Below are 15688 nucleotides of genomic sequence, written 5' to 3' on the forward strand. Positions count from 1 at the left end.
CTGCCATGATTCTAGTTTTGAGAACCATTGTCCCTGGATGTTGTGACTACCTGTATTGACCATATGTTGGAGAAGAAGTTTTGTTTAAATGCTTCCTCCAATAATTAATTCAGAAAACTATTCTCAAAACTGAAAAGAATGGTTGCAGTTTTATTCCTCCAGGTTCCTGCTTGCCTCCAAAGAACTGTCTCTCCTAGAAGTTGGCTGTGTCTGCCCCACACTGGTGCTTTCATGTCTGGTAAGAATTCCTTACTTTAGAAAAAAGTGCAAAACTTTTTCACAGACAGTGAACATAAAAATGTATGCCTGGTTACTGAAGACACACAACTAGCTGGATATGCAAAGTTTCCAAAGTGTCCTTAGTGGCCAAGAAACCATCTACCAGAGTAACTTACACAGATAAATTGAAGAAGTCAAGCCATTGATTAGCACATAAGTGCCCGGTCCCCATCTTTTGTAAGGTCACATGTGTGACAAAGAGTTTCAAAATTCCACGCTCTGTGCAAAAAGGAAACATGTGATCTTCATTAAGGACTGGATCTCCTAGCAAACAGATAGATCCTCAGTTCCTAGTAAGGTGTTCTCTGAGTTTGCTCTCATCTAGACTGTTCACCTTCTCATCTGCTTCCCTGATAAACTTAACCCAGACACGGCTCTGCTTAACAACTTGTATACTCACAGACTGTTAAGGTATTTCTTATCTGGCATAGCTGTGCTCCAAAGCTTGTTCTGTGAATTGTGCCACTTGTTATTAGTTTAGTCATAAGCATCTTTCTGGACCTATTAGGCTTGATTTTATCAAAGTAACACATTTCAGAGCACTGTCTTTGTAATATATTTATATTGTAGTCTCATAGCCAATGATAGATACTTTTATTTATGAAACACTCCAGTCTGGGTGTGGTATCCAAAGTTCTGATAGGATTTGCCAAGGTAATTTAAAATAGATTGATATCTCAATGGCTAAAGAGGAGACTTACCTCTTTTGTCAGGAAATACAGATCATTACTCATTCATTATTAGTGGACTGATGGCAGAGTAATTCTAGCAAATTATAGGTTAATTGCAATGCAGAAGTCCTAGAGATGTTTATGTGTTAGTGCCTGGGGTCCACATTCTGAAATTTCTTTGTAAAACTCAGCTTTCAACTTCCTCCAGATTCATTTTTCCTGTCGGTAAAAAAAACATTGGAGCAGGAATGGCACACCTTTTTTATATAACTATCATTAATCAAAAATTGATCAATTTCTTCCTCCCATTGAATCTCACTCCTCCTCCAAAGCATTATTCTGCATGTATTTTTCCCACAATTTCCATTGTTCTATGTAATCTGCTCCTTTTGTAAAGATCTCATATCTAGTTCTTTTATCTCTGTTACAATATTCTGTACTTCAAATACAGTTGATTTAAACTTTGATTTCCATTGTCTAGTAATTGCTTTTTTTGTCAGCAACTAGAATTAAACGTAGCAAAGCCTTATTATGTCTAGGTAATTGAGATCTTATATCCCAAGTCAGAAAAATAATGTCCTTAATTACATCCATTTTCACACCCAATATTTCTCTCAGAGTACCCTGTAGGGAAATTTTGAAGTCTGCCAACTCATTATGCTCCCAAAATGGATGTTCCTAATTATCTCTTTCTCCACAGTTGTTATATACCTGAGGGAAAATTCTTTGGAGTTTGCTTGTGGTACAAAAATACTTATGCAAACACTTCCAAGCAAAAATTCTAAATATTTAAGACTTTGTTGCATACTTGAGAGCCATACATATGTCCTCCCACTGTTTCCTTGAGAACTGCTTATCCAGTCTCTCTTCCGAATATTTTCTAATCTTTTCTGATTGATTCCTATAGTTATTTTGCAATATTTTATATGCCCTACTAATGATCCATTTTTAATAGCAGGTTATGTTCTAGACTCAGCTAAAAACTTAACCAAAGCAGGTCTTTCACTTAGGATTTTTCCTATCTGTTTCTCCTTGCCTATACAATTCCTGATAGGGAAGGCAGTCTCTAGCCTACAGTCCAAAATGTCTCCTTGGCCTCTCCCCATTCTTTTATATTTCCCTATCTTGGTTTTGCTCCCAGTACCTTGGTTCCTTTGCCAGTTTTCTCCAATAAATTTAACCCCTTCTTGCTTATTCTATATACCCCTAATTGCAGTCATCACTATCAGCAGAAAATCTTTTCTCCACTCCAGTGTTGGCTTAGTTCTTAGAATATTTTATGTTTCTTTACATATATAATATTCTGCATGGCTGTTGTTATTCTCTTTACAGTCTGCATCCAAAATCTCACTCTTTCCTTATTTTTTAAAGTTCTCCCCTTTTTCATCATCACCCCATTCCACTTTGAATTATAGCCTTCTGTTTGTGTTATGTATATGAGCCTTAACTGTGTAGCTCTAAAATATCCCATCAAATCGGGTAATCCTAAACCACCTTGTTCTGTTGGAAGGATCAACCTCTCCCACTTCACCCCTATACTTCAACTTTCTACTAATTATTGTCCACAATTCCTCCTCTGGTTGATAAAATTATGCCTGACCTGTATATAAAATTAAAGAGATTAAAACATTTTCACAGCTTACATTCTGCTGTCCATATCCATGAACAAGAGCTTCCACTTTCTTGGTTATTGTATTATCTCTTGTTTAGTCTCTTTCTACATATCTTTAGCTGCCATAACAGAATCCTTTTTAATACATACTCCTAAATACTTAATTTTATCATGTCCCATAAATATTACTACTGGAGCAATTCATGTGTGGGTGCATAGTTTACAGCTATAGCCTTTGTTTTATCTTCATTAATTTTATATCTTGAAAAGACTTAAAACTGTCCAACACTGAGATGTCCTTTTCTGGTTTTATCAGGTAGAAAATAATATCATTTGCAAATAAAGCCAACTTTTTTTGACTACCTTACCAATTATATCCTTGAATTTCTGAGTCCCTTATTTTCCTGGCCAATGGCCCTATATATAATGCAAATAAAGGGGAAAGAGCACACCCCTGCCTGGTTCCTCTGTTCAGAGACAACCTGACAGGGGGGAATCCTTCCATTTTATTTTTTGCCACAGATCATTCATGTATCCTCCTAATTAACCTTATTATTGTATGAGCTAATGCAAATACTTCCATTGCCCTACTAGCAAAATCCCTGCTGACTTTGCTGAAAACTTTCTCTGCATTAAGACCCACAATGAACAGCAGTATTTTCTTATACTCTGCTTCCCTCTAGATCATCGTTGTTTTGTTAATGTTGTCAAATATTTGCCCCTCCTCTGCAAAACCAGGTATTTAAGCAACTGAGTGAGCACACAATTTTCTAATTTTTTTAAAGGGGGGATAGTATAGCAATGGTACGGTAGTTGGATGGCTCAGTGGAGTTTCCTTCTTTATGAAGAGGGATTGTGTAGAAGGATTTCCATACATCTGGGACAAGAGATTCAGTAATAGAATGAGTAATAAGGATAGAGACAGGATAAGCGATAGCATTGGCAGCAATTTTAAGAAAGTAGGAAGGTAGATTGTCAACAGAAAGAGAGCAGGGCTTAAGTTTATTTAGGTGAGATTTGATGAAGGCAATGGGAACTGGTTGTAGGGAGAATGTATTGGAGAAAGGAGGACTGGAATGTAAAGGTAGAGAGGAGACAGTAGAGCTATTTGGAGTTAGTTTTTGGATTGTTTCAATAAAATAATTATTTAAAAGAGCAGCAGTCTCTGAGGCAGTATTGAGAGGGAATGGGTTGGGGGTAGGAGGATTACCAGGGTGGAGGATATTATTTATGGTAGACCAAAATTTTTTAGGATTGTTATGGGGGTTACTTTGGTTGGAAGCAAAGAATTTTTTTGTCTCTGCTAACTAGTTTTTTATACCTATTTCTAAGTTCCTTGTAGCTTTGTAGTAAGGGAGGACTTTTATTTCTGGCCCAAGTTTTCCAGGCAGCATCCCTCAGATCCATAATAGACCATGTTTGCTTAGTTAACCAGGGAGCATATTTTGATTTTACCCTGATTTTCCTGGAAAGTGCCATGGAATTTAGTACATCTAGAAATAGAGTATTGAAAGAGGATACAGCATCATTAACGCAGAGGTTTTTAAGGAAGGACCAGATTATGTTGGACAAAGTAGAGGTGAAATTCTCTGGATTAAGGTGAGTCAGATCACGACATTCTCTATAAAGGTGTTCTTTGCGAGGGTGTTGGGAGTATCTATGGATATAAATAGGGGAATGGTCACTTACAGAGAAGAATGCCAGGGTTATGGTAGAGACAAGGGTCAGAAGTAAGGCTCCAGTCTATTATAGATCCTGAGCTTCTGTTGTGCCTGGTAGGGGAAGATATTAGTTGGTGGAAGCCATGCAGACTGAGACTATGAGAAGGAGATGAGGAAGAAAGAGTGGTCCAGTCTATATTTATGTCACCAAGTGATTTTGTAAGGAATGTTTAGGGTGAGCCAAAAGAGAAAGTTTTCAAGGATAGGGATGTTGTCCCCTGGGGAGATGTAGATGGAAACAATGGCAATTTTTATAGGGGTTAAAATTGCAGTTTACTATTAGTATTTCAGCAGGAGCAAACCTAGGTATGGAAAGTGAGAGTAGAGAGAGAGTAAGTTGGTTGGAGTAGAGGATAGCAAGACATCCACCTCTTTTATTTACTCTGTCTGCACAGAAGATATTGTAGCCTAGGGGAAGGATTTCTGAGTTAGAGATGTGAGGTTTTAACCAGGTTTCTGAGAGGGTTAAGATATTGGGGGAGTTGAGGTCAATCCAGAAGTGCAAGTCTGTAGTTTTGTTAACAATGCTTTGGATATTTAGAGAGAAAATAGTTAGGGATTTAGGAAATGGACTGTGGATATGGGGTGTTGTCAAAGGGGTTGAGGTGGGGGGTGTTTGCTTGCAAGAAGTGGTGATGGGTGGCCCAGGGTTGGGGTGGATGTTGTCATCCAGGAGTAGTGCATCAGTGAAATCAGTCAGTAAAGAGAGTAGGCCAAGTGTGTATGGAGTTATGGGTTTTGTGAATGTGGAAAGTGAAACATTAGGATATGTCTTAATTGAATGGTAAGCAGTAGTAAAGATAGGAAATAGGTGAGGAGAGATTAGAATTGTGTGAAGGTAGCTATAATGGTGATGGTTGTTTGAGAGAGTTGGTGTCATAGTAGAGAAGAGTTTGGTGACTGTTAGTAAGAGCAGTAAGGTGTAGGAGGTTTAAAGAGAGATAGGTGATTGATAGAGAAGGGGACTAAGGTAGATTTGAGAGGAGGAGATTGGTAGAAGGTATATGAAATGAAATATGGTAGGAGGGGATTAGGGGAGGGGATTGGTCAGAAATGAATGGGGAGGAGAGGAAAGGAGAGAAGTATAAAGGAAATTAAAGTGGTGTGAGTGGAAATAGGGGTAGGCTAGAGGAGCAGAGTGAGCCCAAGTGTAGCGAGGGTGAACGGAGCAGGTTGACCCTGCAAGGAGAAAGCACGAGAGGAAGGAAAAAAAAAAAAAGAAAAACAATCAGTAAGGTAATTTGAGTGAGCAGGTAACTCAGGGGAGCCCTATGCTGGCTGAAAAGGGAGAGACAAGCAGGTAGTATGTAATTAGTGAAGAATAAGTATTGTGGGTGAGGGACTGAAGGCTGTGACTCTATTGAGAGGGGCTAAATACCTTAACATCAAACAAATAAGTTAAGCAAAATGTATCAACAGTGAAACAGATGAAGGGGTGGGGGTGGGCTAAGAGAAGCTGTCACCCCCTGGGGTATGCACTCTAGCTGACCGTAACAGATTTTAACAAAGCATAACAGTAGTTACAAAAGCAGGCACCTACACTGCACAAGTGGCAACAACAATGTTCCTGGAGTTAAACCTGTGGCTGTAGTCTGTTTTTTGATGATTGCTGTTTAGTGTTTTCTTTGATTTTAGAGTGAGAGGATTCCTTGCTCACACAAGTGTGTGGGGGGGGGGACCCAGAGTGATCAGGTGCTCAGAGGCTACTATACAAGTGACAACAAAAATGTTCCTGGAGTTAAACCTGGGGCTGTAGTCTATTTTTTGATAATTGCTGTTTATAGTTTTCTTTGCTTTTAGCTAGAGTGAGAGGATTCTTTGCTCACACAAGTGGGGGGGGGGGACCCAAAGCGATCAGGTGCTAAGTGGTACAAAAGTTCTTAATATATTTCACTACTCTTCTTTTTTGTCTATACCTGTGAGGCCATTTACATTCCAAAATAATATGGATAGAGTAACCATTATGATAAGAAGTTATTATTCCCACCTATTATGACAGCTTTTTTAAATGTCTATTTCCAACATTTGTGTTACATACATCTGCTAATGTTTGGTAGGCTGCTGTTTTATGTAGCTGTTTTGTTTCTTCCATTTTTCTTGTCTTCCATTTTGAACCTTTGTCATATTTTACAAGACTTTTTATTTTAATGAAAACCATCAAATAAAAACAAACACCTACATAATCTGGTAACTTAATAGAATCACACAAAACTATGTACATCTTCAAATAATAAAGTTTAAGCCTCCTGATTGGAACAATTGTCCCAAACTGAGAGCTACAACCACAGCCATTATCTAACCTAACATTAAGATTATCTATGCTAAGACACATTGCAGCATGTGCTCCTAGTCACACTAACAGTTTATCTTTATTACCTTCCTAAATGTGAAAAAAAACAGATTATATGCTTTCAGAAAATACTAACTTTTAGCATTAAAAAAGTTCTCTGACATTTATTGCCAGCCCTTGTAGTCAGCTTGTCTCCTTGGAAATAGAAGAAAACAAAATGTATAGCTTCCCTCAGCTTCAGACTTCTCAAGTCACACTAAGCATTTGTTTGCTAAAGGAAAACGTTTCATTACATCCAGTGTTTTCTGATTTACTTGCTTGCACAAAAAATATTAGATTAAGTCAAGGATCTTAATCCAGACATTCACCTATGCAAAAGTAAGAAATAACATATCAACTCTACGTATATTATAATCTGTGCATTTTTATACTCCATCCCTTCCTCAACAACCTGAAAATACAGGATATTAACTTAGCCATGCTTTTGTCTAGCCTTTCTTCTCTTTTATTGTAATGCCTACATTTCTTAAAACTAAAACAGAAATAAAGGTATTTATTTACTTTAGTTTTTATCACATGCCAATAACAACTGAAAATGCTTTACTGGATAACATGTAATGTATATCATGAAATTTGTTTATACAAATACTGCTAAGAAGAAAATTTGTTTTACTTAAAGTTACTTTTCTCCATTCCCCTCAGTGTGGCTTCCTAACATTAATGACATGGAGTACACACTTTTCAGTCCTTCAGAAGTTTAACAAAGCCAACAAAAATCCAATCTTTTCACTTTTTCTTGTAAAGCCATATATCAAAAATGTGATTGATGCTTTATAGTCTCACATTTATTCACTAATTTTAGTGTTAATGGTCCTTCTATTCATCTCCATCTCCTAACCTCAAACTCCGGTTCATGCCCATGGCACTCTCAATTCTTCTAGTCAACTCCTGTACTCCTATATTTTTTTCTGTCTCTCAAGCATTTTCCTTTGGAACATTGTAAAATATTTCACTGGCAAATTCTCCCTATGAGCTTTATTATCAAAAGAATGCGAAGCAGAGTCCCATTTGAATTGAAGGCTTGCTTTTTGTTGGACAAACTTTTGTGTTTCCTCCTTATCCTGTTTTGTATAAAAACATGACTTTGACCCTCCAGGAAAAAAGTATTCTGAAGACTGCTTCGTTACAGCAGCTTGAACCTGATACCTGCCTCTACATATTTCCTGATTGTTGGGATAAATTTGCTTCTGTTCTGCCTGGTGTACAATGAATAATCATTTTCCAAAAACACTCTGTTACCTCCAGTTTATTACTTTGCACCTTTGCCACAGTTTTGTCAGGATCATTTCTTTCCACTGGTATGTTTACATATTTATTAATACCGATCTTGGCTGCTTTTTCACGGTCAGGTTTGAACATACACATACACACAATGTACCCTTTCAGTTAACAAATCCTTCTGTGGAATATCAGTCCAGTTGCTTATTTGTGCTTTCATACAATTAATACAGTGTGTTCCCTTCCAGTTTCTCTGGTACAGCAAAAAATCTCAGGTTTTCTCTGTGTCATCTGTCTTCTAACTCTACCATTTTTTTGAAACAGCTCTTATCATACTAAGCCAGCCTTTTCTTCATTTCTTCTTCCAATTTTTGCAGTTTTGTCCGTTTATCTCAATAGCTGTTTAAAGCTTCTTCTCTTTTTCCAGCCTTTTATTATTTGAATATACTCATTTAGTGTTTATTTTAATCAGCTGTGAGCACATTTGATTTATTTTTTCCTCTGGATTACAGAAAGCCATCTCTTGAACCAAAGTCGGTGCTTGAACTGCTTTTTTTTTGAACATCTGCAGGATTTTTTCCCCAGTCAGTGTTCTCTCTTCACCTTTTCTAGTTCATTTTCTTTCAGGCTCTCTAAGTATTTTCTTTACTGGCATCCAGCCAGTGTACTTACTAGTCAGCAACTGAATTTAATAAAACTGGCAGAGCTACTGGCTCTTATCACTTAGTTTTTTTTTGTACACTGGGAAAGCTGAAATTAAGCTGTAGATCAGTATGTAGTCACCTTGGAAGTCTCACACTCCCTTTTATTATTTATTCTCTTTGAGTGTCTGGTCACTTGGTTACTAACCATTTAAGCTGTGTCCATACCACTGACAGCTGTATATAATTCACCAAAGGGTTACCAGTTTGAAAGTACATTATATGATGGAGGTGAGTTCATGGGATCTACCTTTTCTTGAGGACATGGGGTCAGACTATCCCCAGAATAAACTGTGAATGGAGCTTGACTGGATAAGGTGGCACTGACCAGAGAGTGCTGTTTTTAGTGGTCTGCAGTTAAGTGAACCCTGTTAATTCCTTTGCTAATATTAAAGCTGAATGAGAGTGGTTAGGAAGCCATAGTACCCAATAAAAGATTACATTGAAGCTAAGAGGAAATCATTGTGTAGAAAATGGAAAAAGTTCATTTACTGCAAAATAATCATTTCTAGAAGAATTAGTTATTAACAGATACCATCATAACTAATGTATCCTTTTCTTCTTTTTCTTAATGCACTCATTCCACCTTTGTATATTCTCCTTGGACTTAATCATTAAAGTTGTGGAATATTTTTAAGATGTTAAAATCATCATTCCTGTAAGGTTAAGTAGCCTAGAATTAGATTAATACTTTGTTATAAATCAGCATTAAACAAGGTCCTCCAGTTATGAGTACACCTTGTAAACTGCAGCAGGTGTCATGGTATATTTGGTCTTCTATCCATCTCAGGGACTGATAGTTTTGGCAGGTGGATCTTACTGTTAAGTCCCAAAATGATATTTGACACAAAATGTTTTGATTTGCTAAACTGAACCAATGCTGTTTGATTTCATGGTGGAGTTATCTCAAGATTTCCACCCTTTGTTCTGGACAAAGGTCCAGTTAGGTATTCAGTAGACCATGCTTGCTCTTATCCCCATATTCTTTAATTTCTCCATCACTCTTATATAAATCATAGAGCTGGATCAGTATGGAGTGGCAGGATCGGCGCTGCTTGAGCCCATGCTGATGGCTATCAACAGGACATTTAGTGGCGTGGGGCAGTTGTGAGCTTCAAACACATTTTACCCTTTAGCACCATGTTTTAGTCCATTGGTCTCACTCTGCTTGCTGAATGGCTATGAGTAAGTGATTCAACCAGACAGTATTCTTGCATCTTGCCTGAAAAAGGTACTTGTACCTCACTGATTTTTCCGAGATAAGTTGTAAATAATTTGCTGTAAAAATGGCAGAGCAGACTTTCTCTGTAAGGCTCTCTTCATAAGGAAAACTTGCATATGGAATCACCCAGTGCTGTGCTGGTAGTACTAATAAGATATTTGCAGTTTAGTGAATGATATGCCCAGCAGTACTTCCATGTATTTAGTGTCCGAAAAAAACAGTTAATTTTTTTACCTGTGCATTATCTACCAAGCAGTGCTAAAGCTCATTCTGTACTTCTTCACTTGTCATATTCCTCTCTTCATTATCTCTATCCATATTCATCCTACTTTTCCAAGCTAGTGGCCTTAACTCATGTTCATTTAAAAATACTGCAGCACAAAACGTGTTCAATGTTTCTGCCAGATATGATGCATCATCGAACTCTGTCACTCCTTTTTCACGAACCTAGCATCTTGCTCATTTCTACATTCTTCAGCACATCAGAAGGCTTTTTGATTTCCTTTTCTTAATTATTCAGACCCTTCTGTAGGTGTGCCTGTAGGCAACGTGTGCTTCTTTTTTTCTGGCCTGGCCTCAGTAAAGGCCTTTTTATTTCTCTTTTCAGACCGGTACATTTTTAGTCCTTCCATATGCTTTCCCCTTTTCACTTTTAGCACCCTGTTTCCATCTTTAACTGGATACGTTACTGCTTTTTTCCACTCATCCTTCTACTTCCTTACGCAGTTTATTAATTCCCATTTTTGTTCCTTCTACCTCCTTAGGCAGTTATTAATTCCCATTGTTGCTCCTTCTACTTCCTTACGCAGTTTATTAATTCCCATTTTTGTTCCTTCTACCTCCTTAGGCAGTTATTAATTCCCATTTTTGTTTCTTCTACCTCCTTAGGCAGTTATTAATTCCCATTTTTGTTCCTTCTACCTCCTTAGGCAGTCTTTAATTCCCATTTTTGCTCCTTTCCTGATGCATGCTTTCTATTTAACCACTGGAATTTCTTCCTGCCACCCTTCTGCATTGATTATTACCACAGTCTCAAATCTCAAATCCCCATCTTTTAATTTTTCATTTGCTTTTTCTTCCCATCCATCATTAGGAATTTCACACTGAAAAAAAATTATCCTTGTTTCCTGCCTTTCCTGACCTAGAGTAGTCCAAATACAGGCTTTGCTGTATTCTGGACTTTTGGAAAGTTCCTGTGTTGCCCATTTCCTTACTTGGATAAAGGGAGGCTTCTTTGTTCACCAGTGGCAGTGGGGAGCTTAAAGCAGCCTACCTATCCCTGGAGGAGTGTTCACAGCACAAGAATCTGGTAGACTATTGGCCATTTTGGGTCAATTTCTAGCTCTTTCAAGTCCCCCTGTATAAAACCCAGTTTAGCGTGGCTTTGTGCGATTTTGCACATAGCGCAGCATCAGGCAGCACCGCTTAATTGCGTTTGAACCTTTCTCGGCTCCACAAAGTCTGCTCTTCACTTTTTCCCTAAGAACTGATCTAGTTCTCATAATAAACACCCTATTCCTACTCTAAAGCCTGGCACTTGCTCACTAAAGCAATTATATAAGACAGCACTAAAAACTTAAAAGCACTACACCCTCACAAACTCCCCTTGAGTACCTTGTTCCCCATTGGCCGTTTTTTTCAATTATAAAGGAATTCCCAATACTATTCTAGCATGTCCAAAGGTCAGTTGTCAATCTCCTCTCCGGTCCAGCTGGTGAATCTGGGAATCTTGAGGAAATGTTACAACTGCCTATGTACACAGACAACCCTCTCCTCCTCCCAACAAATTCCAACACATTTGAGAGATACAACCATATAGCCAAACTGGAGGCTAAGCTCTCTCAACTCAGTACTGGCGTAACCAGTCAGGAGGAGAAGGAAACCACACTCACAATTCCAGTCTCACATAGACCTACCACGAGGCACTAAATAAAAATCTGCCTAAGCAGCAGAGACCTCCAAAGCAGACACCCAAGCAACCGCTACCCCCAAAACAAAACACATGCAACACATAGCTCACAAAGCCAGTGTGCCGAACAGTCACAACCCTTAAGGCTAAACAACACACCTGATACACTTGTAATAGGTGACTCTATCGTCAGGCACACTGACATCCCGCTTACCAGGCTGAACAAGGAGAAGGTCACGGTGAGCTGCCTGTCGGGCGCTAGGATCCACCACATAACACAAGCACTCGGGTCATTCCAAGGCAAGTACAAATATGATTCAGGCATTGTCCATGCCGGTGTGAATGACATGAGACGTACCTCCCTGGACTATATGAAAAGAGACAGAGGAGTTCTCTGAGCATGTAGCCCAGGCCGGTATGACCCTGACCTTGAGTAGCATCTTACCCTCACCAAGAATGATGCCACAATATGAAGACAAGACGATCAATTTCAACAACTGGCTTAAGTATTGGTGTCATTCAAAGGGGATCCAATGCCTGTCAGCCTGGGATGACATGCTCGACAAGCCACGATGCTTCGCTAGAGACGGCTTGCACCTATCACCCCTGGGCTTTCGGATATTGGCAAAGGCTCTTGCCACCCCCATAGTGCCTTTTTTAGGCAAGGCTCAAAAGACAAACCCACCTCCATAGGGATCACAAGGGATAAGAAACTAAGAGTAATGCTACTCAATGCCAGAAGTCTAAACCTCAAGATGCACGCACTCGAAACTCTCCTTAGCATGGAGAACATCGATATCTGTGCAGTAACAGAAACCTGGTTCAAGGCTCCCGAGAGCACCCCAACACTACCAGGTTATACCTCATACTATGCTTTTCAGCCCCAAAACTTGGACCGAACCACAAAAGGAGGGGGAGTATCAATATTCATCAAAGATACGCACACCTCCAGGTTGGTGGCACAGCACGAAGCATCAGAGGCTATCCATGTGCAACTAACTGTGGGTAAAACTGCCTTCCAGTTTATAGCCTGCTACAGACCACCCTCCCAAACCCAGGAACCCCACTCGGCCTTCCTGAGAACACTAGAAAATATGAAGGTCTCTCCAAACACCATTATATTGGGCGACTTCAACTACCCAAACATAGACTGGGAGCATTACTCTAGCTCCAACACCCTAGCCCAAAGGTTCCTAGAATTTATAAACTCAAATGCTATGGAACAACTTGTTACCACTCCCACAAGAAGGGAAAACATATTGGGCCTGATCATCACCAACATGGGGACTCTATGCTCCAGACCAGAAGTGTATCCCTCACTGGTAAGATCAGACCATAAACTAATCTCACTGGATATTCACATCCCGACCCCAGCCCCTGCCCAGAAAACCACAGTGAAAAACTTCTCTAAAGCAAATTTCACACTCCTCAAAACCGAGGTGGAATCCTTCAAAGCCCCCGGGCCTGTGGAAAATATGGCCCAGACCGCAGAATCCTTTATAAACGCATTCTATGAACACCTTCAGGAATGCATGGATCATGCAATCCCAAATAAAACCAAGACTCAATCCTCCAAAGGCAGGCGTCCTGTCTAGTGGACCCCAGCCATAAACAAACTATACAATAGAAGGAGGAAGCTACTACATGATAGAGCAAAATCCCAAAAAGGGAAGGCATGTCTGATCAGTATTAGCAAAAAACTAAGGCCACTCATAAAATCGTCTAAGGCCAGCTTCATGAGAAAAAATGCACAGGACACTAAGGATAATCACAAGGCTTTCTTTAGTTATGTTAGGAACCTGGGTGGGAATTCCCAGATATGCTCAGAATTAGTCCAAAATGACAAAAAATACACCAAACCCACAGACATTGCCAACATCCTAGCTGACAGGTTCAGCACAAACTCCCCCCCCCCCACCAAAAGGGCAAATATCTATCCCAGCAGAGTGCTGTCCCCCTGACATCTCAGATGCTCAGGTAAGAGCCGCCCTCTCCAAAGCAAAAAACACAGCATCAATGTGACCGGGCTGCATCTTACATGAATTCCAAGAAGAGCTAAACCCAAACATAAAACTGCTGTTCAATCTCAGCCTTACTACATGATATGTACCCAAAGAGTGGCGTACAGCAACAGTGGTCCCTCTCCACAAAGGTGGCGCCTCAAGGGATCCTGGAAATTATCGCCCCATAAGCCTGACTAGCTTGGTCTGCAAAGCTATGGAAAGGATCATCATGGACCTCATAAATAAAGATATTGGGGACCTACAGACACTGGATCCTACCCAGTTCGGCTTTGTTAAGGGCAGATCCTGCCTCTTAAACCTGGTCGATTTCTTTGAAACAGTCACCAAGGCGATTGATGAGGGGAAGGTGGTCCACACAGCCTACCTGGACCTCGCAAAAGCCTTTGATACAATACCCCACTCGGGCATTATAGATAAGCTCACTAGCTTAAATATAAACCCCTATGTCACTAGATGGGTTGCAAACTGGCTCAAGGTCAGAACCCACATGGTTAGAATTGCTGGAGCCATGTCAGACTCCAAACCAGTTACAAGTGGTGTCCCACAAGGCTCAGTCCTGGGACCTCTCTTGTTCAGTATATATTTCTCGGAGGTACAGGCCAACACGGAAGGACTGTGGCTGACCAAGTTCACAGATGACTGCAAACTGGCACCATAATCGACTCTCCAGCCGACACAAGCATCCTACAAAAGGGCCTCATAGAAACAGACAACTGGTGTCAGAGCCATGGCCTCAAGCTAAATGCCAAAAAGTGTATAGTCATCCCCTTTGGCAAAAACAAAGTGCCCACAAATTACCACATAGGTGGTAATCCATTAAGTATGTAAGAAGTAATTAGGGACCTGGGGACCCAAGTTGATAGCAATCTCTCTTTTGACAACCACGTGGCCAAAGTGGTTAGAAAAACATTTTTATATAGCCCACCTAGTCATGAAGGGATTCACATCTAGATCAGGGGAGGTCATCGTGCCTCTTTACTCAACCCTCATCAGGCCCATAATTGAGTACAATGCCTTTTTTGGGATGTACCTTACCAGGCACCTGCAGCAATTGGAAAGACCCCAAAAGTACCTCACCAAGAGGATCAAAGGGCTCAAACAGATGCCGTATGCTGCCCGGTTAAAGAAACTCCAGCTCTACTCAGTGGCATACCGACTGCTCAGAGGTGACCTGTGCCTGACGTATAAAGCCTTGTCCAACCTGGAATTAATGGACATGTTGCACCTCAGAAAATCCAATTCCCATCGAGCTACGTGCTCGAGAGACTTGAACCTCAGCACTGAAATAAATAGGACGTGCTGGAGGGACAGATTCATAACCCAAAGGCTCCCTTCACTCTGGAATAAAATCCCAGTCCAGGTTAGGCAGAGTCCCTCATTGACTGTCTTCAAGAGGAATCTTGATGAGTGGATGGGAGATCATAGGTTTACTTCTGTGTCACTGTTAGACAGAGGCACAGTATACTAACCTCGAAAAAGGGCATAGCAAAATTAATTTAAAATGGGTGGTGAAAGCCAAACACACTCTGGCTAGGCTTATAAATGCCCTAGGGCAGATAGCCTAGTATGAACCTATGAACCTATGAAAAACAAAACTCTTTCTTTATTCCCATCCCTTGACTAAAAGTCACAGTCAGGGGACAGCTGTAGTCATACTTTGTGACAAAAATGACAGTTATTTAGCCTTTAAAGTTGAGTGATAGATGAAAGCATTGACAAAATTGCCATATCTTTTCTTTTAGTTTTATGTTGAAAAATTGTCTTAACAGCATGTTTGTTTTTGTTAGTTTTCAAGCACGGTGGGCCTTTTATAATTTTGTTTCTTCAGCAGTGATACTGGATTTCTTTTACCTTGGCCCAACGCTTGCTGTTGTTAAGTATCACCTTTAGTGACCAGCTAATCGAATCATGCCATCTGCTTTAAGTTGTTATCCCTAAATGACTACTAAATCCTCATTTCTTATTATAAGAAAAACTAAGC

Source organism: Protopterus annectens, chromosome 12.part0 (genome assembly GCF_019279795.1).
Source record: "Protopterus annectens isolate FY-2018-M chromosome 12.part0, PAN1.0, whole genome shotgun sequence".
NCBI lineage: Eukaryota > Metazoa > Chordata > Ceratodontiformes > Protopteridae > Protopterus > Protopterus annectens.